The sequence below is a fragment of the Talpa occidentalis genome, unplaced genomic scaffold (genome assembly GCF_014898055.3).
Source record: "Talpa occidentalis isolate TD23 unplaced genomic scaffold, MPIMG_talOcc4v2.1 talOcc4.4, whole genome shotgun sequence".
NCBI lineage: Eukaryota > Metazoa > Chordata > Mammalia > Eulipotyphla > Talpidae > Talpa > Talpa occidentalis.
The window spans coordinates 141,586,747-141,610,172 of NW_023604295.1; the positions used below are offsets into that span (position 1 = coordinate 141,586,747).

Here is a 23,426-nt window from a genome sequence, read left to right on the forward strand (position 1 = left end):
CATGGGGAATTTCATGCCATCACAGACAATACCATTTGATTTCAAGTGGCAGCTATCATTAGACGTTCCATGTGTTAATCTCATTTGATAAATCAAATGTTTGTAATTCTGAGTTTGAGGCTCTGTTCCTCCAATTTTAAGCTAACTCTTCGGTCAGTTATTTTTATGGGAGTTGTATTTTTACTGTAATTCCATCGGTTTTCTATCCACTGCTACATCAGGACTGGAATAAAGCAAAATGTGATTTCTGTAGAATTTCCTTTGTATCAGCAGTACAATCTTCTCTTGACTTGATGGATTAATCCTGTCTTCTTTCTAATGACGCGTTGCATAGCCTTTTAGCACCTGTCCAGTGGCTTAGTTTAATTCCTTGGTTCTCAAATGTTGGTGTGAATCAGAATCCCTTAGTGGGTGTGCTTTAAAGGTGGAATTCATTCAGAGGTCCCTCTCCAGACCTTTTGAATATTGCTTCACTCGTGTGCTCCCTGATATTTTTATAAAGCGTTTTTGTGGATTCTGATTTTAAGAAATACCCCTAAAGATTTATCAAGATTGTTTATCCAACACAGCAGCCCACTTTGCTGATTGATACAGTATTTATCGTATTGTTAAATGCTTCTAGATCATTGATAGGAAATAAGGGTATTTCAATTGTAATAAAAATCCCATTGAATTAAAAAGCATGGTAATTTATGAGTTATTAAAATAGTTGATATTATTCCAGTTATGTTTCTTATTTAAATGAGTTTTGTATACATAGGATCACTAATCAAGTAAGCTGTTTATATAAATATAGTTTATTAAGATTTAAAATACTTTACCAATCCAATGGAGGTGGTTCTTTCAGGAAAAATGACTGGGAATATATTATAATACTAGTGATTAGCTTGGAAACTGAGATTAGGCAATAAAAGACCTACGGCATTTGGCATATGAATATATGCGAAATTTAAAATAAATATTCAAGATTGTTGCTAATATACTTTTTCCTAAAGTAAGAAAAAGAAAGGAGGTCTCAGGTGCAGAATGTGAGCCTAATTTTACTGTTGAAGTGATTTTAGCAAAAGACATCAAATGCATTTTATTGGGGGGCAATCTAAAGTAATTACTCAGTCAGAATATGAAAATTAGGTATTACATGCTAGCAGAATAACCAGTCAATGCATCCACCAAGAAAGTAACTGGCAAAAATTATTTTGTATGAATTATTAAACACTTGATTCCAAGATGAGCATAAGTAAAACAGATGGATAAAGGAACTGCATTGAGAGAAAGTTAGAAATATAATTGTGTTGAAAAAAAGATATCCCAAAAACCTAGTGCTCAGTTAGTTTGCACTTTCTCTTGTTAATATTGAACAATAGAATTTAAACAGATTGTTAGGCAATGAAAACAAAAATCATTTCTGAAATTGATGACCAATTATTCAAATATTAATTGAGTAGGCTTTGCTTTAGATTTGGTCTGATTTGCTGGGCACTCAACTGAGCATTATTACATGGAAAGAGCTATGTTTGGATGGTCTGCATGGAAGAGGAAGAAGAAAACCAGATGGTGAGACTATGGAAGGCAATGAGTCTAGAAAAGCAGGAATAAAGAACATTATAGGAAACCGATGCATTTGATGAAAATGTAACTTGGACTCATTTCTTAGGAAAGGGAATTAAGAAGTTTGATTCTGTCCATAGCAGAACAGATGCTTTTGATGATGGTCTCAAGGAAAAAGGTCAGAAAGAAGTGCTCATTAGCATTGTTAATAATGCTTTGCTGCTGATTACAAGAAATGGTAGAGTAATAGTCACAATGGATGTGTACCCTATTTCCAAAAAAAGAGCATGTTTTTAATATTTAATTAGAGTTGTATCAGGAATAGTCTACTAATATATTCTTAGAGGTTTAAGCCATTCTTGGACCTCATTTTCACAATGGAACCACAAATTGAAGTCCATTTCCAAGCAATTTGGTGTCATATATGTCATTATAACTCCATGTCTTATGCCACTTAGACCCAAGTAGTGAGTACCCCAAAATCAGTTGTGATTTTCTAATTGGTCTCCTCACTTCCACAGCTACTTTCCAACCCCCCTCATTATCCTCCTTCATTGAAGGATCTCTTTTAAAATGGAAAGCTACCCATGTCCATGATTAAAACTCGCTAGTGGCCTGTGATGGCACTCATAATAACCAGAGCCTTGTATAAAGGACTAGCAGGATGTGGCCCCTGCTCCTCCTCCAGCCCTTCCTACCCCACACCACCATGCACTGTCCTCAAGCAGGTCTCCCTTTTCTCAACGTCTCACTCTTTCCAAAGTCTGTCTGAGCACAGCCCTGCCTCTGCACCCTCATGGACACTCTACTCTTTAAGACTTGCAATGATTTTTCTCACTCTTTCAGTATTTTTTGGTGAGGCTCCCCCTAAATATTCAATTTAAGACAAATCACCATTCTTCCTTTTCAAAGCACTGGTCCTTTACAGTTTCCTTATAGTATATAATACAAATTGCAGCCAGATAATAGCATCTAATATAATACACCGTACACTTCATGAAGATAAGTATTTTGTTCTGCTCAGTGCAGTAGAGTTGGCATTTCCAATAGGACCTGACATAGACACTCAATAAACTTTGATTTGGTTGATGAAGGAACAGATTAAATTTGGAGGAAGACACTGGATTTGATGAACTAGAGGAATAAGCCATCACTGCCTCCACCACCTTATTCTAGGTGTTTCACTTACAGAAAGGGAAAAGTCAAGATACTGTTTTAGAGGAAGAAAAGCTAACTCCAAGTTTGAGGTTTGCCATAGGCCCCTTCACTGTGGGAAACATGCTCATTAGCAGAAGGACTCTATGAATAGTAACATGGATTTTATAACTTTTCATTTTACATTGCATTTCACATTTACATTCATTTCATTTTACATTAAATCAATTTACATTGCTGTAATATTTGTAGTAGCTCTAGGTGATCCTACCATATGGATTTTCTATGGGTCAGATCTTACTTTTTGTCAGTGATTGCTTATATTTAAATTACTAGATAGCAGCAACTGTGTGTATTTCTATTTGAGTCTTATTCATGAAAAAAAATGATACTTCAGTAGCAATATAAGAAATCCATTATTTATTCTCCATAGGCATTTCATTTATGCCTCATGGAATAATTCTCATGCATTATTTCTTGTTATAGCTATTGCCTACTTATCTTTTCGAGCTACTGGTTTAGGATAAGAGATGCCAGGCATTGAGCATTATCTTTTACACATCTTTGTATACAGAGTATGTTTAATAAGTATTTGGTGAATTAAATATACGTTATCCTTATTTCAGTAGATTCTGATCTCTAAGGAGGAGCCAAGCATCTATTAGCCAGCTTCAAATTTGGTATATGTAAACTATTGAGTCTCTCACCTCAGCCTATCCTCTGCTGATATTAGTTTGTGGGCTATTCTAACAGATAAACAAACAGGGGAAAAGATGTAATTCAAGTCAATTAATTACTTAACTTCTAAAATATTTTGAGAAATGTTTGACATATTCAAAGTATTTAAAATATTGCCTTAAAATGTCATTTGAATATCATTTAACAATCCCATTGAATCGTGCTTCTTCCTTAGTACAAATAATCAACATTTGTCAGCATAAGAATCACCCTTAAGATTTTCATAAATAAAGAGATTGAAGGAGAAATACCATTTTTATGATTATTTGAATCCTAAGGATATAGCCTAACCCCTCAACTTGGTTATTTCTGAAGTTGCTGAAGTATCTGGGAAACCTTTAACATGCTACAGTGAACTGAGTAGAAAATATATAAGCTTCTTATACATTTAAATATCTGGAACCTTACTGCTCTGTCGTCTTAAAGAAATTATTTCATCCTCACCCCTCTAAACTTCAGTTGATCTGCCTGAAGTTGAACGGATAGATTCATAGAAAAGATAAAACTCATATTTCCATCAAGGGATTGAAAACTTTTTCTAAAAGTTCCCCAATCATAGCATATGCCCATTTTTCTATTCAGTGTTTGAATTTTTAACTTACTGATACATACATATATATATATACATATATATGCATGATATTATCAAATATATATACGCATTCCCTGGCTGGGGATCGAAGTCAGGCTGTAATGGGTGATAGTGCTGAGACTTCACCCTTAGGCCACCAGGAGGCCCTGCTTTTTTTGCCTATTTTTTCTAAACTTTTGCCAAATTCACAGATTAACATTAATACCTATTTTATTGTACAGTTGACCATTTAAATAATAAAGTAATTCCAGCACAGACAAAAACAGAGAATGGGTAAAAAGCAGACACCTATTTCTCCCTCTTTATCCTTCTTCAGTATTTTCTTGACTCTTTTACAAGAGTGATTTTTAAAGATCAGCTTGGAAAATCATACGTGCACACAAAGATACTGCTAAAAATTTTATTCCAGTTACATATTAATTATAGAGAATAATGTGATGAGAATGACATTATAAATATTTAATCTTATCATTCAGGAGGAAAGTCCTTTTCTGTTTTTCTAAAAGATAGAACATTATTTGACACAAATATTTTGTATCTCTTGTTTTAATATAGGTTCCTACTTACTGTAGAGGAGTTTTCTCACACTTGTTTATGGGATTTCAAAAAGAAATCATTGAAGTAACATTGATTTATAATATTATATAAGTTCAAATGTACAGTATTATAGCTTGACGTCTGTGTGTACTCCATTATGTTCACCACCAAAAGTCTAGTTTCCATTTATCACCACACAGTTGACCCATTTTACCTTGGCATTATTAACAATAGTGGTGATATGGAAATAACATAACTGCCCTTTGATGAATGAATGGATAAAGAGGTTTTCTTAACATATACACAATGGAATACAACTTAGCTCTAAAATTAAAAAGATGAGGACTTCCCTGGTGGCCTAGGGGTTAAGTCTCAGTGCTACTACCATGCTACTACCATAGCATTTATCCATTTTTCTATTCAATTTTTGAATTTTTAACTTACTGATACATATATGTGTGTGTGTGAGTGTGTGTGTATGTATATGTACGTACACTTCATGAAGATATCATTTTGTGATGGCCTGAGTTCGCTGCCCCACCAGGGAGCTGACCCACATGGCACAGCAGACCTCTCCTGTCTCGCCCGCTGCTCCCCTCAGCGGTGTATTTCAGTAGATCCACTTGTTCTGCTCCCCACTCTCTTTCAAGGATGAATCCCCTCACCCCCCCATCTTTGGCCTATACCCCAGTTCTTCTACACATAGATAAAAAATTTTTAAAAAATTAAAAAATTTGAAAAGATGTAATCTTGCCATTTGCAACAACATATTTGGATCGATAGGGAATTATACTAACTGAAATCAATCTGACAAATAATGAGAATTTCATATTACATTACCCATTAGGTGTTGGCTTGAAGGAATGATTTTTATACCCAGATACTGTGCTGAACTCCACACATAGGATAGAATAGAGATTTTCTAATATTTTGAAGATAATCATATCATCTATAATTAATGGATGTTTTTCTTCTTTTTATTTTCACAGCATATATTATGTTTTCTTGATTTATTGCAGTAAGATCTTTAATCCAATGTTAAACAAAGAGGTAACAGCACACATTCTAAAATACTCATCAGTTGTCACGCTTTTCATATTGAGTTTTGTTAGAATCCCTGTAACAAATTAAGAAAGGTAGTTTCTTTAACTTGCTATCATTTATCATGAAAAATATTGAATATTATAAAAATCCTTTGTCTGCATCTCTTCAGATGATTATTTTCTTCCATTTGTTAACGTGATTACTTTCACTGATATTTAAATGCTTAACAATTCTTGACTTCCTGAGAAAACTCTTACTTTGTCATAACATTACTTTAATCTTTTTAAAAATTTAACTCACTAACAAGTCAGCATTTTCTAAAGCCATCAATAATTTTCCTTTACTCTAATTTTTCTGAATGGTGTACAAGGTAACATATTTCAGATCATAAAATGATCTTGTAACTGCATTTTTTTTTATACATTTACCAAGACGGTCAACATTTGTAGTCTCAGTTTGTTTTGTTTTGTTTTTTTGTTTTTTAATGCAAGAACTGTGGCACAGTTCAGAGGTGCAGGAGGGTGAGAGAATTCACCAGAGACAGAGCCGGGAGCAGAACAGGCAGGCAGACCAAAATATACTGCTGAGGGGAGCAGTGGGCCAGACAGGAGAGATCTTCTGCACCATGTGGGTATCTCACTGGCTGGCCAGGAATAGAGCAGGTGCTACAGAGGCTATGGACAGCTTCACAGTGCTGCGCTCAACCCGTTGTGCCACCAGGGAGGCCCCTGCATTAATTCTCTGTAACAGTGTGGAAAATGTACATTTTTTTGAAGTTTTAAAATTAGGCAGACATGGTGTTGTTAGTGAATTTTCTCTAACGATTCCAGTAAAAACTGTAAGTATGTATACTATATACTATTAAAAATTCAGTAAATATAGTATTGCCATGTTCATTTTCTCTATTTTATGTAAACAAAAAAATTATACTATTTATTACTTATATATGCATTTCTACTAAATTGAAATTTTGTTCTCTTTGCATTTCCTAATAAGGCATATTTTTGTTATATTCCTATTTATCTTGCAGAAATACACCAACAGTTTATTAGAGTTTTTAATACCTTTTTTTTTTAATTTTCCATGTAAATTGATTCACTTTTTTTATTTTTTATTTTTTTTAAGATTTATTTATTTATACAAGCACTGGGTACAGTCAGAAGCGAGGGAGGGTGAGAGAATTCACCCGAGCCAGAGCGGGGAACAGAACAGGCAGACTGTCAAAACACACTGCTGAGGGGAGCAGCGGGCACAGCAGGAGCTGTCTGTCGCGCCATGTGGGACCCTCGCCCGGTGGCCAGGGATCGAACAAGCGCTGCAGAGGCTGCAGGCAGCTTCGCAGCCCAGCCCTCAACTTCTGCGCCACCAGGGGAGGCCCTGATTTGCTTTTATAATCATGAATATCCACCCTCTTTAGACTAAAAGATTGTGTTTTTGTCTTTAGTCAACTTGTCTAATATTCATATTGCTGCATCTTAATGTAGTTGGTGTTTCCTTGCATGTCTTTTCTCTATGTCTTCATATTTACCTTTTGTATGTCATTTTGCTTTGTAAAATATCTCTTTTAGGAAACATAAATTTAATTGTATGCTAAATACTTCTTTTTTAAGTCTTTTCTAAAAACTTGGGCATACCTCTTTCTTAAATAAATTCTTTAAAAAATTATTTTTTGCTTATTTCTACTAGCAATATATTTGGCCTTACTGCCACCATCTTCTGTGTCATATATTTATACTGACCAATCTGCTCATTCCTCTTTATTCATCATCTATCAAATATGTCATTGACTGAGAGTTTCTATTCCATTGTCCCTTATTCTTCTGGAAGTTATAAATATTATACTAACCTTTCATGTTTTCTCTTAAAATTGTAACAGTCTCTCTTAAGAGAGTAAATTGGTAACCTGTATATCTTTTCTTTCCCTTAGTGAGGCAAAGACCTTAACATATTTTAATTTTGATCCTATTCTATCCTATGTTATTTTTTTTTTTCTAATAAAGCAGCCTTTTGGAGATAGAATGTCTTTGACCAGTATTTTTTTCCTTTTTTTTTTTTTTTTTGAGTAGCATCTCTTTAAACTCCTGTCTGTTTTAGATATTTTCTCTTCATCTGGAATGATATATAAGTGGTCTCATCAAATGAGTCAAAGAATGAATCTTAATCAGGATCAATGTGCTTCCCTGAGCTGAGGAATCCAGTTTTTCCTTAGTTATAAGAAATTCTCAGCTAATATCTCCTAGAATATTGCTTCTCTCAAGTTCTAATAACAGTCTATGTCTAGGACACCTATTAGATATATATTGGCTTCTCTCTCACCTCCGTGTCTCCAGTTCACATTTTTCATCTTTTTATCAAAACAAGCTCCATTCTGAGGACTCTCCCAGAGCGAGTTTCAAATTTCTAACCCACAAAAATTTATGTAATGTGCGTTGAACTCAACCATTGCATTGAGAATTGAAGCAGCTGCATTTCTCACATTTATAAATTGTCTATTTTTTCAAATGTCAATTTAAATCTATAATTGGTCTTATGGAATCTGTCATTCTATATATGCAATCATTTCAAACACATCTTTCAGATGCTTTTTAAAATTATTCTGTCTTCTCAAGTTCACGGAGGTCTAATTCTTCCGATTGATTGCCAGTTTACCACATTCTATGGTGATTTATTTACTCATATGGTTATAATGTTGTTTGTGACTTTCTCTCCAGTGAGTTTCCTTTTCTGCAGATGTCCCTGATCTCTGAGTTAGAGAAATGTCCCCATAGAGATGTCTGCCATTGTTGCTCTCAAGTGATTTCTCCAAACTGGGACAAGACTTTTTTTTTAAATGTTAATTTCTCAATTTAGCTGTTACTACTATAAAGTTTGTAAAAAGTAGGTTTCAGTCTGTATTTAGCTGAGAGCTTACAATTCCAAGCCAGAGACAGAGCAGATGAGAAACTTCTTGGAACTTCAGAGGGGCAGTCAGGTCTCTCTTGCAGCTGCCTGCTGAACAGGACACCTAACAGGACACCCTCAGTGCACGTCCCTCCACACCTTTGCACTTCCCGAGGGGGGGCTTTGTGTTCACACTCTGGCCAAGGGTTCCTCCCCTAATTTCTATCCCTTAGACACTTTCTTCCTCTCTCTCTCTCTCTCTCTCTTTGAGTATCTCTGTAAAAAATATGCTTATTGTATTTATCCAACATTGTTATGTATTGAGTGAGTCGGCCTCAGCTCAGGATGTCATGTTGTTGGAAGTTCTAAAACACTTTTTTTAGGAGTGTGTGCACATATCTGGGGACCCTGCTGTGGAGTAAAAAAAAAAATCCAGGTAACTCTAGCACAAGAAATTGTGCTAGAATTTTCAGAATTTCTTTCCTCCTTTAAAGAGCTGGTAAAAGTAGTAGTGAGGTTGGAAGCCTTTTATATTTGCCTTTCCTGAGAAATCCTTAAAATCTATTGTTGATATGAGACACAGGTTTTGAAGTTAATAAAATAGATTTAGGTCACAGAGTCTGGGCCCATTGGACAAAAGAAATGCATGCAGATAAGCAAATTAATCCTATCTAATATGGTATGTGATAAAGGGAAATCTTAATTTTCCTGTGCTAATCAACCTTTTAGAAATGGAGGAAAAAATGTCCTCTAAGTGTGATAAACAACAATAAATATAATCTACTGAAATGGTGCACATGAATTAAATTAAACATTATTACTTTAGAACATTGTTATTTATGGTTTATTCAAATCATTGGGAATGGGCTTATTTTAAACGATTCCCTGATTTGCCTGCCTCCCAACCCAATAAAGACTTACATTGTGAATCTTACATATACAGCAGCACACGTTCACACACACACACATGCACACACGCACACGCACGCATGCACCGGTGCCTCCAAAATGAGAAAAGAAAGGCTAACTTCTTTATTGTTCAGATAAGGAGAGTCATTTTGGTTTCATATGAGCTCTGGTATAAAACTGAGATTCAAGCAATGGAGGGACTTGGAGACACTTGAGATGAAAGAGTGAAAGAAGCAGATATAACATGTTTTGGACTTGCCATGTCCTTTAGAAAGGACCCATGTTAAAAGAAATAGAACTGATTGTGGGCTGACACACTGCAGCAAACAGGTGATATGAGATACAAATGAGCTGAACCAGCTTTAGTTTTAAAACCATTTGACAGGCTGTGTCATAAACATGTCATAAATATGGTCCACTCCAGTGCAGAGGACCCCGAAGAATCCCCAACATGCCATGTGAAAAATGCCAATTTAAAAGCAGTAAAGTAACATATTGACAGCAGTACTTTCTTATTCCTGAATTGTATCTCCAGTGATCATTACTTTGAGATGTTGTCCAGTTAAAGGTGCATTTACCACTGGGTGGTTAAATGATAAATGTGAAGATCTAGAGTTATAGAAAGAAGGAAGAATTAATTTGTTCACTAACCATGACTGATGAATAATTATTCACAAAGAGGGAAAGGAAATGACATTTAATGAACACCTATTATGTGTAAGGCATCATCCTAGGTCATTTATAATGATACAGTAGGTACTTAGAAAGATAATTAATGTCACCCCTCACAACCCAGCCTCAATGATCTGAAATCCACCATGCTCTTGGGGATTCATATCACATTTTGTGAAATATCCATTAGACAGAAAAAAAAAAAATCAATGATATTTGATTATAGTAGATTTTACCCTTCATTTATAAATGTATGTTCCATACTAGGTGTAATGTTTAGATTTAAAAATAGAGGAAAAGAAAATATAATTCTATCACCCTAACACAACTAATGGAAGAGAAGTTATTTTTTAATGTATGGAAGATTATCTCGTGATCATATTGTGGCAGAAAGTATGTCAGTAGCTCAGATTCTCCTTACAGTCTTTATTTGTTGATGCCATGACTGCCTATGTGTAACAGAGCAGGACAGCAAGCACTTGCAGGGTTCACATGTGGTTCTCAGAAAATGTAGGTCATCTCTCAATATCAGGATGCTAAATTGCGTATAAAGCAGGTCAGCTCTCCTGCACTGATCTGCCGCACTGTGACAGCCTGCTATTTGCCTCTTAAGAGTTAAATTGTATGGGCTAATCCTGGCTTTTAAGCAGCTAGAAGTGACATTGCTTAATTTACTTGTAACCCTTATAACATAGTTTTAGCAGAGGGTATTGGTCTTTGTACTGGATTGAAAACTGGCAGTCCCATAGGAAATTGACTAAAACTATTATCATAGTTAAGGTTGCCTATCATTCTAATTATAATTCACATCCAATAATGAACACCTTGTTCAATAATATTTAATTCAAATCATGATGCCGAGTATAAAATTACATATCGAGAGAATTCATTAGAAGTTTCAAAAGTAAGCTGAGTAAATGTGCCTCGGAGAATGTATTTGATGAATTTGTAAAAGTATTTAAATTAGATCTGTAAAGTATTATGAAAAATCCACAAGGGATGCACAATTAGGCGAATAAGCTCTTCAAGGCCAGGAGCTGCTGGGCATTCACTGTAAAATGCTTTCTGATATATTGTTTATGCAAAGTAGAGATATGGGAGGGGAGAGCCATAATACACAATAAAGCAGAAATGCAGCAGAGGTGACGCCAAAAATAATTGAATAAAAAGTAAGTAATTCCATCATAATTAGTTCTCTAGCCTTTGCCTGCATATTATTCATATGTCACTGAAGTATTTTAATATGGGACAAATGGTTATTTAATTTATGCATGTTTTATAAAGTCCATAATGTATGAGCTTCATGAATTGCTCATTCATAACCAGGCCCTCTTTCAAACTATTGTGCATTGGGTACACAATGTTGGATGTAAAATTATGTAATTTATAATACTTAAATGGGGTATAGCTGTACGGATTTTACCTTAATATTTAGATGACATAGGAAAATGTTGGCAATTTTTATTTATGCCGTGCACTTTACCATATAAGTTGAATAATTTTAAAATCAAGTGAGTTTATCTGGTGGTTCATTCATTCATTCATTTGTGTGTTCATACCTTTCATTCAGGGCTATTGAACTGTATTATAGACATCATGCTTGATGGATAGTAAGGAACCAGGAAAGAACAAGAATGAAAATGATCTACTTTTTTATAAAGTTTCCAGTTGATATCCTAACAGGAAGCAAGCTATTTTATAAATAGCCTCAAAAATTATGCACCATTGGAAAATAAAATAGATTTCCAAAGCACAGGTCAACAAACTTTCAGTGAAGGATCAGATACTAAATATTTTAGTTTTTGCTGGCCCGATAACCCCTGATGCACCCACTCAACTCTCCAGTTGCCTGGCCAAAGAAGCCACAGACTGTACATAGATAAAAGGAATGGGGCCATGTTCTAATAAAACTTTATTGGTAAAAAAGTCACTCTCTCAGTTTGACTCAGGGATTATAATCTACTAATATCTGCTCTAAAGAAAAGAATTACAATCCCATGAAGGTATAAAATAATGAACTTGGTATAAAATGAATGAATGGGGGGGGAGTAGTAAATTTTTTATCAAATAAATGACATTTAAGGTCAAACTTAAACAGTTTTAAAGAGATATCCAGATAACTGTATTTTAGGAAGGAGCTGTCTACTCCATGAAGTATATGCTTTTACCCCCACTTTATAAATGAGGAAAGTAATCCTCAAAGAAGCAGAGGCTTACCCAATAGGTTAGCTCAGAATCTAATCTGTGAGTTGATGTAATTCCAAAATCTTGTCTCTTTTCATTTTTCCAGTCTCTCTGAGTATAACATACAGACATATGTAAACACAGCTCCATTTCTCCGAGGAGTTGCAATCTATTAAAAATACATTTGGTCTTACATTATAGGGTAAAATAAAAATTGAAACTTCTTTTTGGCAAGCTTTTATAATTTCCTGATGTGACAAAGACCAGGAATAGATTCATGAGGGAATATGCACAGGAAACTTTCTAGAACACATTTGTCATACTCTACCACCTATACACTTAATATATCACAAAGCATACTTCATAGAGGGACAGAACCCCGTTGGTTATTTTAGAATGGACCTTGAGCCCTAATGTCTTGGAGGTGATTTATGCATCTCTATAAGGCAAAGTAATGAGAGATTTACAGGACTGAGGCAAAAAGAGAAAAATAAGTATCTTTTGGCTAGCAGCAGAGTTAATACACTGGGAGAAATTTACTTGTCTCTTTATATATAGTCTAAAGTTTATAGTCTATGAATAATTAAATGCATAATATAGGCATGAAGAGGTACAGGTGTTAAGATTGCTTGTTATGGTTTACATTTGACTTTCTCGTCTTAACTCCAAACCTACTAAATGCCTTTATGCATATCGACTGGTCCTAAATCTGATGGTCTGAATGCCTTTCTATAGTGTCCAGACTGTATTCTGTGGACTCTTTTTAAAGTGCTAGGTGAGATTTGATTTCAAAATATAGTATAGTAAAACACAAGACCATAAAAATACAATAAAGGACTGAATGATTTGTAAATATTTATTTTCTGTAAGGCTTAGCTGACGTTTCAATACAGTATCCTTAGCTGACACATTGAAAAAGAAGCATTAGGTGCTGACAGAATGAAGAAAAACCTGATTTCCATAATTAAGGATATGGAAGAGAAGACAAGAAAATAGCTTTATTTTTCTTTTTATAAAGTACAAACTGGCCTGTATACATGCCTGGAATGAGGCTAGATCGACTCTAAAGTGAAGGTTGCTTTTATTCAATTTGATCAGAAAGAGCTTAGATGGGTGTGGATACAAACTGGAAAAGAGCCATAAATTCTAAGAATTGTCATTTTCTAGTTAATTCTGTTCTGAAATGAGGTTTTTCTTAGCTGTTAGGAAAGAAGGGGGCTATTAACTAGGCATTAACAAGCAATTTCCAGTTCAATTTTGCAGATAAAAATGTTTGATTAGACAGTGTCTGTAGATATTTAGAGGTGTTACTAAAACCAAATGTCAAACTGAAAGGGAATTTCCTATCTGTAATCTATCTCCTGTTCACTCTATTTTATTTATTTATTTATTTATTTTGTGATATAGGTAGAACATTTTTTAGACAAGTATTTAATGAGTGTCAGTGAGTAGAGAAAAAGACATCGACTATATATTAAAGGGGTATTTTTTTTCTCCAATGAAGAAGAAAATGTTCTCAAAGCTCCAATATATGTAAAATACAAATATATGATGAAATATAAGTAACATAGCATTTAAATTTCTACAGGAGAAAATTATTTTCTTCCTTGCTATTTTACATCAGTCTTTTGGTTTGGGCTATAAGTACTTGCTTCAAACACATCGTTATCTTTTCTTTAAAAAGATATGTTTGCTAACCTATAATCTGTCAGGGGACCCACCAGAAGATATTTTCCAGCTGAAAAAGTGGAATGCCAATTCTCTAGATGTCACTGTATTGTCCAGAAACCCTGACATACTCAATAACGCTTCAGGAAGCCAAACAGCCTTTGAGAAACGAACAAACAAAAAGACATGAAGTTAGTTACAAGTAGTATGTTCAGTCTTCAAGCATTTCCCCGGAAACTCATGCGTTCCATGAAAATTGTTGGAAAAGGCCCTAAATATCCATGGCAAAATCTCTTAATGACTTGAGCATCCTTCTAGCTGTTAAAAAAAGAACTGTCAGTAGGTTTTCTTCCTCTATATTTCCATTCTCCAAGCTTCTGGACAGCCCTGTTTATTGTATGAACTTGGATTACAGTCACACAATAGTGGAATTAGCTAAGACCAGGAGCTACAGAGGATGGACCTATGACTTGATCCTCTGTAAGATCTAGTGTTTCTCCCTGCACTTGATACAAAGCAATCATCAAACACTGTTTGTTCTTGTTGCTCTGTTGTACCAAACAGCTGTTAATGAACATAACAATATCAATGATAACAATACCAGCAAACATAGCAACAGTGATAATCCACTTTGTGGTCCCTGGAAGGAGACCCTGAACATCCTTCAGGGTTCTAAAGAAAAGGGCATAGATATAGTACAGAATGTTTAAAAAATATATCTTTCACCAAAAATTTGTATCTTTGGTTAAATTGTAGTTGAAAATGATTAAATGAGCTTTCCTTTGTAAACCGGCACTAATTATGTGGCCAGTGTCGATTTCTCTACTTTATAGATTTTGCAGAAAAGTTGGTAAACAAAACAATAAAATGACTCCATTTCTACCCTTGCAATAAAATCTTTAGTCCCCAAGACTAAAGTGCATGCTGTTGATATTGGATTTCCTTATCTTTTCTCTCCCATATGGAAGCTGTAATAAGTCAATAAATCAATTTCAGATGTGTTCCTGTTCTTTAATGTATTGTCTGGTGAGGTGCTCCCCCTTTAAATAACAGCTAATTTATACTAGTGTGTATTATCCTAATCCAATACCTTGATGGCTTCAATGAACACATATTTAAGTATTTGTGTATCCCTATAAGTTAGAATGAAATGTGCTGAAAGTGGTGATGTACCACACAGAAAGTCCTGAACACTTTTACCTTTGCCCCCTGGGATTCCCTCAGTAGCTACATAATTTATTGGAAAGACCACTTGGAGAACCTGTATGGAGTTTCTATACGGAGAGGGACAGGAAAGAAAGAGAAAAACAAAGTCCCAGACACCAGTAGACTCCTAGCTGAATTATGTAACCACATGAATGAAGAAAAACAGAACAATCACCTGGCTGAGTATAGCCCAGGTTGATAATTTATAATCAAAGTAAATGTCTTTGCTTTAAGCCACTAAGATATGGGGTGGTTTTTTATTCCTCAACAGACAACCCAAACAAGTATGAAGAAAGATCTGAAGGATGAGTAGGACTAGCTGAGGAGTTGCAGGGACTTATTTCACTGAGAGGAAACAACTTATGCATAATTGCTGGGTTGGAAAGAGACTCATATTCTGAGAAAGAGGAAGAGATGAAAGGAGAGAAGAGTAAGAGAAAGAAGGGAGAAAGACAGCTGGGAAATGAGGAGGGTACAAGGGAGAGATTGAGAGAATAAGTAATCAAATGGTTATTGTGACTTGCATTCAGCTGCAGGGAGAGCCAATCAGGACGAAGCTTTGGAAACAGGGACTAGATCATGCAGGTTCAGAAGACCTTGTTAAGGATTTTGCATTGAAAATCAACGGAAGGGCTTACGCTTATATTCACAAGGCATTTTGTGTTTTCAAAGTATGACTTCAGTACTGCATGGGGAATGGATGAAAGAGGGCAAGGGTGAAGTAGAATTGCAAGTTAAAAGGATATTGCAATATTTCAGGTGAAGGATGACAGTGACTTGGAGAGGGAGTGCAGCTGTGCAGGTGGGGTGAGGTTGACAGATCGGAAACATATGTTTTGGAGAATTAATTAAGTGATTTTTTAAAAATGGATTAAATTGGGTGATGTGGGAGAGAGAAGTGTGAATGATGACTGCTTGATTTCTGGTTTGGACAAGTCGTTTCATAAAGGTAGTTTCTTCAAGTGCAGGGTGTTGGAATGGAATCAATTTGGGATAGGTTTTGCAGGAAGGGTGCTTCAGAGTTGAATTTAGCCTGTTAAATCTATTTGGGGTATCTGTGAGACATCCAATGGAAATACCAAGAAGGCAGTAGAATGTACTTTGCTGTGACTCAGAGGAGAGGTCTGAGGCAGAAATATGTGAGGATAACATGCATGCAGATACTGTTTAAAGGCACCAGGGTTGAAATAATGTCCTAGGGGGTGCATAGAGGACAGAGAGAGGAGGGTCAAGTGTCAGCCCTGATCAGATCTCCATCAGATCTCCATTTGATGGTGATTAAAGTCAGAAGAAGGGCAGGGTGGGTTGGAAGTAATGAGTCCAGAAGTAGTGATGTGACTGGATGGGGGGATGAGAAAAGTGTGAGGTCATGAGAGCCAAGAGAAGATAGGACTTTCTTCTGGTGGTCAAGTAAAAAATAAAACATAAAACAAAGATGAAATCTGGCCATTTGTGACAACATGGGTGGAATTAGAGGGGATTATGATCAACAAAATAAGTCAGAAGCAGAAAGAAAAAACAATGATTTCATTTATATGTGGATAGAAAGAAACAAAGTTAAGGAACAGACAAGCCAAGCCAAAATGCAACTTTGGCATCTGACTGCAGAAACGAGGCTACCAGAAGGGAAGGGCGGGGAGTAGGGCAAAGTGGGAGGGGGCCCAGTGGTCCTTGGTGAAGGATCATGGGTATTTTGGTAACGGGTGTGGTGTGATAACCTATATTTGTAGAATGTGAACCTATACCTTTAAATAGTATAGTGTTGTAAACCAATGTTAGCAAAATAAACATAAAAAAAAGGCAAAAAAAAAAATTGAAAGCAGGAGTTTCCAATGGATTTAGAAACCTGAAGTTCCCGATGATTTATGGAGGAATCATTTTAGTACAATGGTTGGGGGAAGGGATGGTCAAGGACAGGATGATAGATTGGTGTCTGGGGACTGCACAGCTCTCCCTGAATGGGCTGCCTCTCATAGTCCTCAATGAGGAGAGAAAAGACTGTCCTGTTGTTACACCTCAGCTCTCCTTCATGTAAGCACATGCCTTCCTCACCTCTTCTCTGTGGGAGTGCAGTCTATTACGGTCCCCTTCAAGCATTCAGCATTCCATCAACCTTGGGTGAGATTTGACAGCTATTGCTATGACTTAGAAACTTGTATTTTTTAGCACTTTATAGTCTGTGCACATGATTTTTTTTTTTTTGTATTAATATGATGTTTTTGTTTAACAGAAAAAAAGTTTCATAAACCTTACGGAGCTTTAGCTCTGAAGAAGGTAGATGTTTTTTGCCAGAAACTAGAAGGGAGTATAGGGGTTAAAGAATGAATTTTGAAGTAAAATACTAGTTCTAATATTGATGGAAAGAATCCATTTGACAGGAAGAGGCTGAGGATGCAGGAGGGAGAGAGAACAAGCAATGGAATAAATAATGCAGAACACTTGTAGAGAGACTGACTTTCCTTTCATCTACTCGTTACCCTATTCCAGAACTTTCCGTGCCTTCCAAAGGCCACGCATGTTCCTGCCTTAGGCCTGCTCCCTGACTGTGCCTACTGTCTGGACACCTGCCAGCTCTCCCAGACTCATGCCTTCCTCTCCTTCAAGTCCTTACTCAAGAGCTTTGTTCTTAGAGAGGCCCATCCTGGCCACCCTGTGCAAAATATCCAGCTGTCACCATCTCAGAAATCCCAACCTTGTTCACAATGATCTATTTTTTTTCTTTTCCTTTTCATAGTATTTGTCACAGTCCTGCAGTATTTTTCACAGTATCACATAGTATTTTTCAGAGTAATTATCAAAATTTACTTGATCCATCTGTCATATAATTAATCGGATATTATCACTAGTAACTTCATTTTTCTTATTTCCTATTTAGTAAGATTAAAGGCTATTACTTAGATTTAATATGCTCTCCCTCGCTAGAATTTCAGCTCTATTAGAATAGGGATACTGGCCTTTATTCTGCACTGCTAAGCTCTTTTTCTAGCTGACTTATTCCTCTGCTCCTCTCACAGTTGGGACACTCTTCTGATCAGTCATCAGGAGTGTGTGTGGTCAGGGGCTCGTTGAGGGAGTTTCAAAGAGCCTGTGAGTCAACATAGTTTTCTAAGTCTCTCCTCATTGTCCTCACACAGTCCATGCTCTGTTTCTGCCCCTTGACTTGACTTCTGCTTTCCTGCCACACCCCACGCATGCACACAGTAGGACAGGTCTCCTTTTTTGCCTCCCTCCTGCTCTTCAAGACTCTCTAAGAGCAGGGTAGCCCGTAACTGCCTCTCTGCTCCATGGACTCTTCATGCACAGACAACCATAGGGTCTATCTGTGCTGGTCTCTGCACTGCTTTCAAGAACTCAATAGACAAGATGGCTTCCAACCAGCCGAAATGTATTACTCACAGTTCTGGAAGCTGGAAGTCCAAGGTCAGGGCAGTACCACAACACCACCAAGAATGTCCCCAAAGTCATTACCATCTGCCTTTCCAAATGTGAGAGACAATTCCAGAAACATTTCTCTCCCGGGTTAACTGATTCCCTCAGCCCTCACACCCTATTGCCTATTTCTCGAATATATGTGCACCTTATTTCCAAAATGCCAAAAACTGAGTACCCCCCAAAAAATCCTGAGTAACCCCAAAATATTGGATCTGAAATCATATCCCCTTTCTTATTTCGGTGGATCTGGGTGGTTTTGACAGTCTAGGTTAGAAAGGCAGTGATCCATATTCTAACGTGTGTGTGTGTGTGTGTGTGTGAGACAAGAGAAAATGGCTGATTCTTATCAAAGTTCCCTCCTGGTGTGTGAATCTGCACATAGATGGGTGCAGAGAGACTCCACCAGAATGGGAGGTTGTGACTGAGAGCGCTGAGTGGATCGATTGGCTGAAACTTGCTGTTATTGACCTAATGCTGAAGGAAACACACAATTAAATTTGGGGGCGCTTTGTCTGCATTAAACTAATACATCCAAACAGGCATGCCTGATTTCTTTAAGCCACTTTGTTCAAAATGAAAGGAGCATAAGTAGAAATAATGTCTGTCTTTTGGGGGGAAAAAAAAGGCAAATTGTAATAAAAGAAAAGGGAAACAGGTGGGGCTGGGAAGAAACTCCTAGGGAATCATTTATAAAAATAAAAATGGAAATTAGAAAATGTGTATAAAGTGTAAAACTCTGTGGGGAACTATTCAACCTAATAGCAGAAGCTCAGGAAGGATGACCCTTTCTCACGGGTATCTGGGGGTCACAGTCCCCCAGAAAACATGAGGCTGGAAGGAAATAAATGCAGCGGACATTGCAGGGCCCGGAGGCCACAGAGAAGTTTCAGGGGAGACATGGTGTCCAGTGAAATTCCTCCGGAACCTTGTCAAGGATGACATTTTGTCAAAGAGCTAACGATTTAATTTTTTTAAACAGTAATATAATACAGCATCAGAGTCGGCAGGATGAATGGCTGTCGCAGGAAGTGCTCAGAGGCAGCCAAAGACTCCTGCTTTCTCTCTCCCCACTGGGGATCTGGTTCTGTGTTGATGGCGCAAGGAAGGCATCTTCTCGATGGTGTGAGGAAGGGGCTGTTTAAGTTCCTTTGGCAGCAGCGAAGTGCCCCTTGGGCAGAGCATTCCTGGGGGAGGGAACAGGTGCTTCTCACATTCAACTATCTAAGGAAAAGTCGAGTCTAACTTAATCAGAGCCCTGGGAGTGAAGGCTCAATAAATCAGAAGGATTGGCTCCGAGAGCTGCCCTGAGCTCTGGTGGGGAGGGGGGCGCAGAGAGAATTCCAAAAAGCCAAGGAACACCTGTTCCTCCCCTCTCCAGCAATAATGTTGTGAAGAGAGCTGTGAGCCCCTGAGCCTGTTCACCGGAAGAGCTGGACTCAGAGGGTACAAAGCAGGAAACAGTTTAATTACATGCACCCTGACCTGTCACCCCAGCATATGGTGCCCTCCCTCCATAGCCCTGGACAGGACCTCAGCCAAGCCTTCGGTCCTCCTGGCCACCTTTCAGTTCTAAGCAAACAGTGGTATCATGTCTCATCGAAAATGGACTCTGATTTCTCACTCAGTTTACAATCTTCAGCGCCCACACCACGTGGTACCCTGCTCTCCCGGCTGGGCTGCCCGTGTTGCTGGCCATCGTGATGCCCTTCTCAGTCCAGCTCACCTCCACCATGCCCACATCAGCCTGACAAATTTGGGGAGTGTGGGCCACCCAGTCTTCTTTCCTTGTGCCAGCAGGCCCTTTGCCTAGACGGGCTTACCCAGGAACACAGTCTCTGGGCCTTCTAGACTCGTGCGAAAATAGGATGGGGGTCTCCAAGTGCGGTCACCTAAGCTCCATTCTGTCCCTTTATAATGGGAACGCAGAAGACTTGTGTAGATTGGAAATCATCCCGCTGGAGTGAAAGTACAGTTGCTTCTGACAGACCCTCCCAGTTCTGTGTTTGGGATTCTGGAAGTGCCCCCTCAAGTGAGGGAGGTGGCAGAGGAACAAATCTGCCCACCTGCAGTATGTGAAGGGGGGATCTCCAAACCCCTCATCTTAAGTTGGTCCCTTTACCCTATGAGCTGGCAGGGAAGAAGGACGAGGTCCCCAGACCATTTACAACCAGCTTCAGATTTGCTGCCAATTCTCCCAAATAGGAAATACCCCTTCATGTGTCTGCCGTGCTCTCAAGGATGTGCAGAAGGGCTGGGTGGACATCAGTGGCCATGCCCAGGGCTTTGTGGCAGGGGCGGAACTTGAGGTGGATTGATAGGTGGAAGAAGTACATAGGGTATGTGAGATCTAGGGTAGAGATGGCACAGTCACGCAAACGAGCTCGCGTAGATGGATGGTGTGGTGAGGTCAGCTTGGATACAGTTCTGCAAGGCCAAGTGAAGACTGATAACCTGGTGAAAGAAATGTCATGTGCTCTCATGGGCATAACAGGAGAAAATCAGGGGGGTGGGAAAATGCCTAAATGCTGTGCCAGGGAAGAGTGATGAGAGTTTTTTTGACGTGTGCTTCATCACAAGCCCTTATCCAAGGCTGACAAATTGATGTAAAAAATATAGAGAGTACAGACCAAACAGCTTCCTGTGACAGTGACAAGTGGCTGGAGTGAGAGTGATGGGCAGACCACGGATGGACGGGGGATCCAGGAGGTGAGGGCCCCGTCAGTCCTGTGCAGATGCCTCCCAGGTGCCTTGAACGAGGTGTGGCCAATGGTAGATATTCAATCAACATTGACCGAATTCAAGCCAATGGATTTAGTGGCTGGAGGCCGAAGGCACGAAGATCAATGAACAGACTATCACAGCATTAAAGGGGCAAGTGTCCCAGACCCCAAAACCAGAGTGGCGGAGGCCTGAAGTAGCCTTCGTCAGATGCTTGCAGGGCTCAAAGAAAACTGGGCAAGAGAAGATCCATGAAAGTCTGTCTGACAAAAGTAATAGCAGAGACAGTACTGAAGTGGGTGTGTTTTAAAGGTATTAGAAACATGTGATCCGATTATAAATTAGATAACTCAGGCTTAGCTATTAAGAACTAATAAATGTGAATATAGTAATTCTGGAAGCCAGAAATTCTTGTGTCATCAAAGTATGAATTTAAAAGAAGAACAAAAGTCAACTTTTATGTAGTCAACTTTACTCATTGAACATTCACTGTGTATCAAACAAGTATAAAGCCCTTTATTATTTATTTTTAAGTTGTATTATGTCTTTATTGTGGTAGCATTGGTTTACAACTTAGGGATATAGATTCACACCTCTTCAGATGTCTGTGATCACACCCACCCGCCACCAAAAACACTAATCCTCGCCACAACCCTTTGGGTCCCGTCCCCACTTTGCTTCTCTGTTCTGTTCCCTGTGGTGCCTGGGTTCAAAGGTCAGACTTTTAGGCTTGTTTAGGTTTAGTTGTGTCTGTTTCCTTGTTTGGATTCATTTTATTTTAGTTATGCTAACATTGGTTTGCAACACTGGATTTGCAGCCCTGGATTCAGAATTTCAACAAGACAACGAAAGGGCCTCCCTGGTGGCCTAGGGGTTCAGTCTCATTGTTTTTACCGCTACAGCTTGAGTTCGATCCCCAGCCAGGCTGCTGACCCACATGACACAGCAGACCTCTCCTGTCTTGCCTACTGTTCCCTTCAGCAGTGGATTTCGGTAAATCTGCCTGTTCTACTCCCCACTCTGTCTCTGGTGAATCCTCTCACCCCCACTACCTCTGGCTTCTACCCAGTTCTTGTATGCATAAATAAATAAATCTTTTTAAAAAGACAAGAAAAATGGTGTTCCCCTCCAGGAAATGCAAGACACATACACACACACTCCATACATCACATATTGGAAAGACAACTATCAAATCTTTATAGAAAATAATTGACAACTGGATGGAATTTGTACTTAGATTGAATTTCTAACTACATGTTAAAAGAATCACAATCAGAAATTAGCAATAATATATTATGGATGTGTTTTATGCAAAAGGCCATTTAGTGAATGCCACTGAGAGAAAACTGACTCTCAAACATTGACAAATCCATCTGTTTTGAGTTACATAAAATGATGAAGGAGTGACTCATTTTATGATTCCTCTTTTTAAAAAAATATGCATACAAGAGCTGGGGTACAGGCCAGAGGTGCGGGAGGTGAGAGGATTCACCTGAGACAGAGTGGGGAGCAGAACAGGCAGATCTACTGAAATACACTGCTGAGGGGAGCAGCGGGGAGACAGGAGAGGTCTGCTGCGCCATGTGGATCAGCTCCCTGGCCAGCATTCAAACTTGTGCTGCAGTGGCTGCCAGTAGCTTCATAGTGCTGAGACTTAACCCCTTGTGCCACCAGGGAGGACCTGATTCCCCTTTTTTTTAATTATAAGACCAGTTCTAATCACAGTGAACAAGACTTCCAGTCAACCTTCTCAGTGATCAAAAATTAGCACATCACTTCTCACGTGTGTGTTGCACTCATAAAAAAAATTAGCATGGTGGGTGGCTCACCTTGAACTCTAAAGAAAACATCACTGTGTGATCCATTCTGGATTCATCAAGTCTTTCCTTCAATCTTTCACACACCTTTGAGCTGTTGTTTGAAAGGCTCTGGGATAAAAATGAGAATAAGACCATCTCAAGTAATTCACTGTTTTGCATGTATGGAAGGAATTTTTATTTGTTGAAACGTACTATGCCAGTACTGCCGTCTAAGTCTTTTGAGAAGCAGATGCCAGGATGACTTTCTCAGGGAAAGGACGTATGAGAGACAGAGGGAGGGGTTGGAGAAGGCTGTCAGGGTTTCCAGGTTGTATATCAAGACT

General features: G+C 38.1%; 1 protein-coding gene across 1 annotated transcript in view; it reads left to right on the forward strand.

Moving 5' to 3' along the window:
* The window catches only part of TENM3 (teneurin transmembrane protein 3), a 2,290,771-nt gene that overhangs the window by 794,243 nt on the left and 1,473,102 nt on the right, over nucleotides 1–23,426 (forward strand). The gene's annotated exons all lie outside the window — the stretch shown is intronic.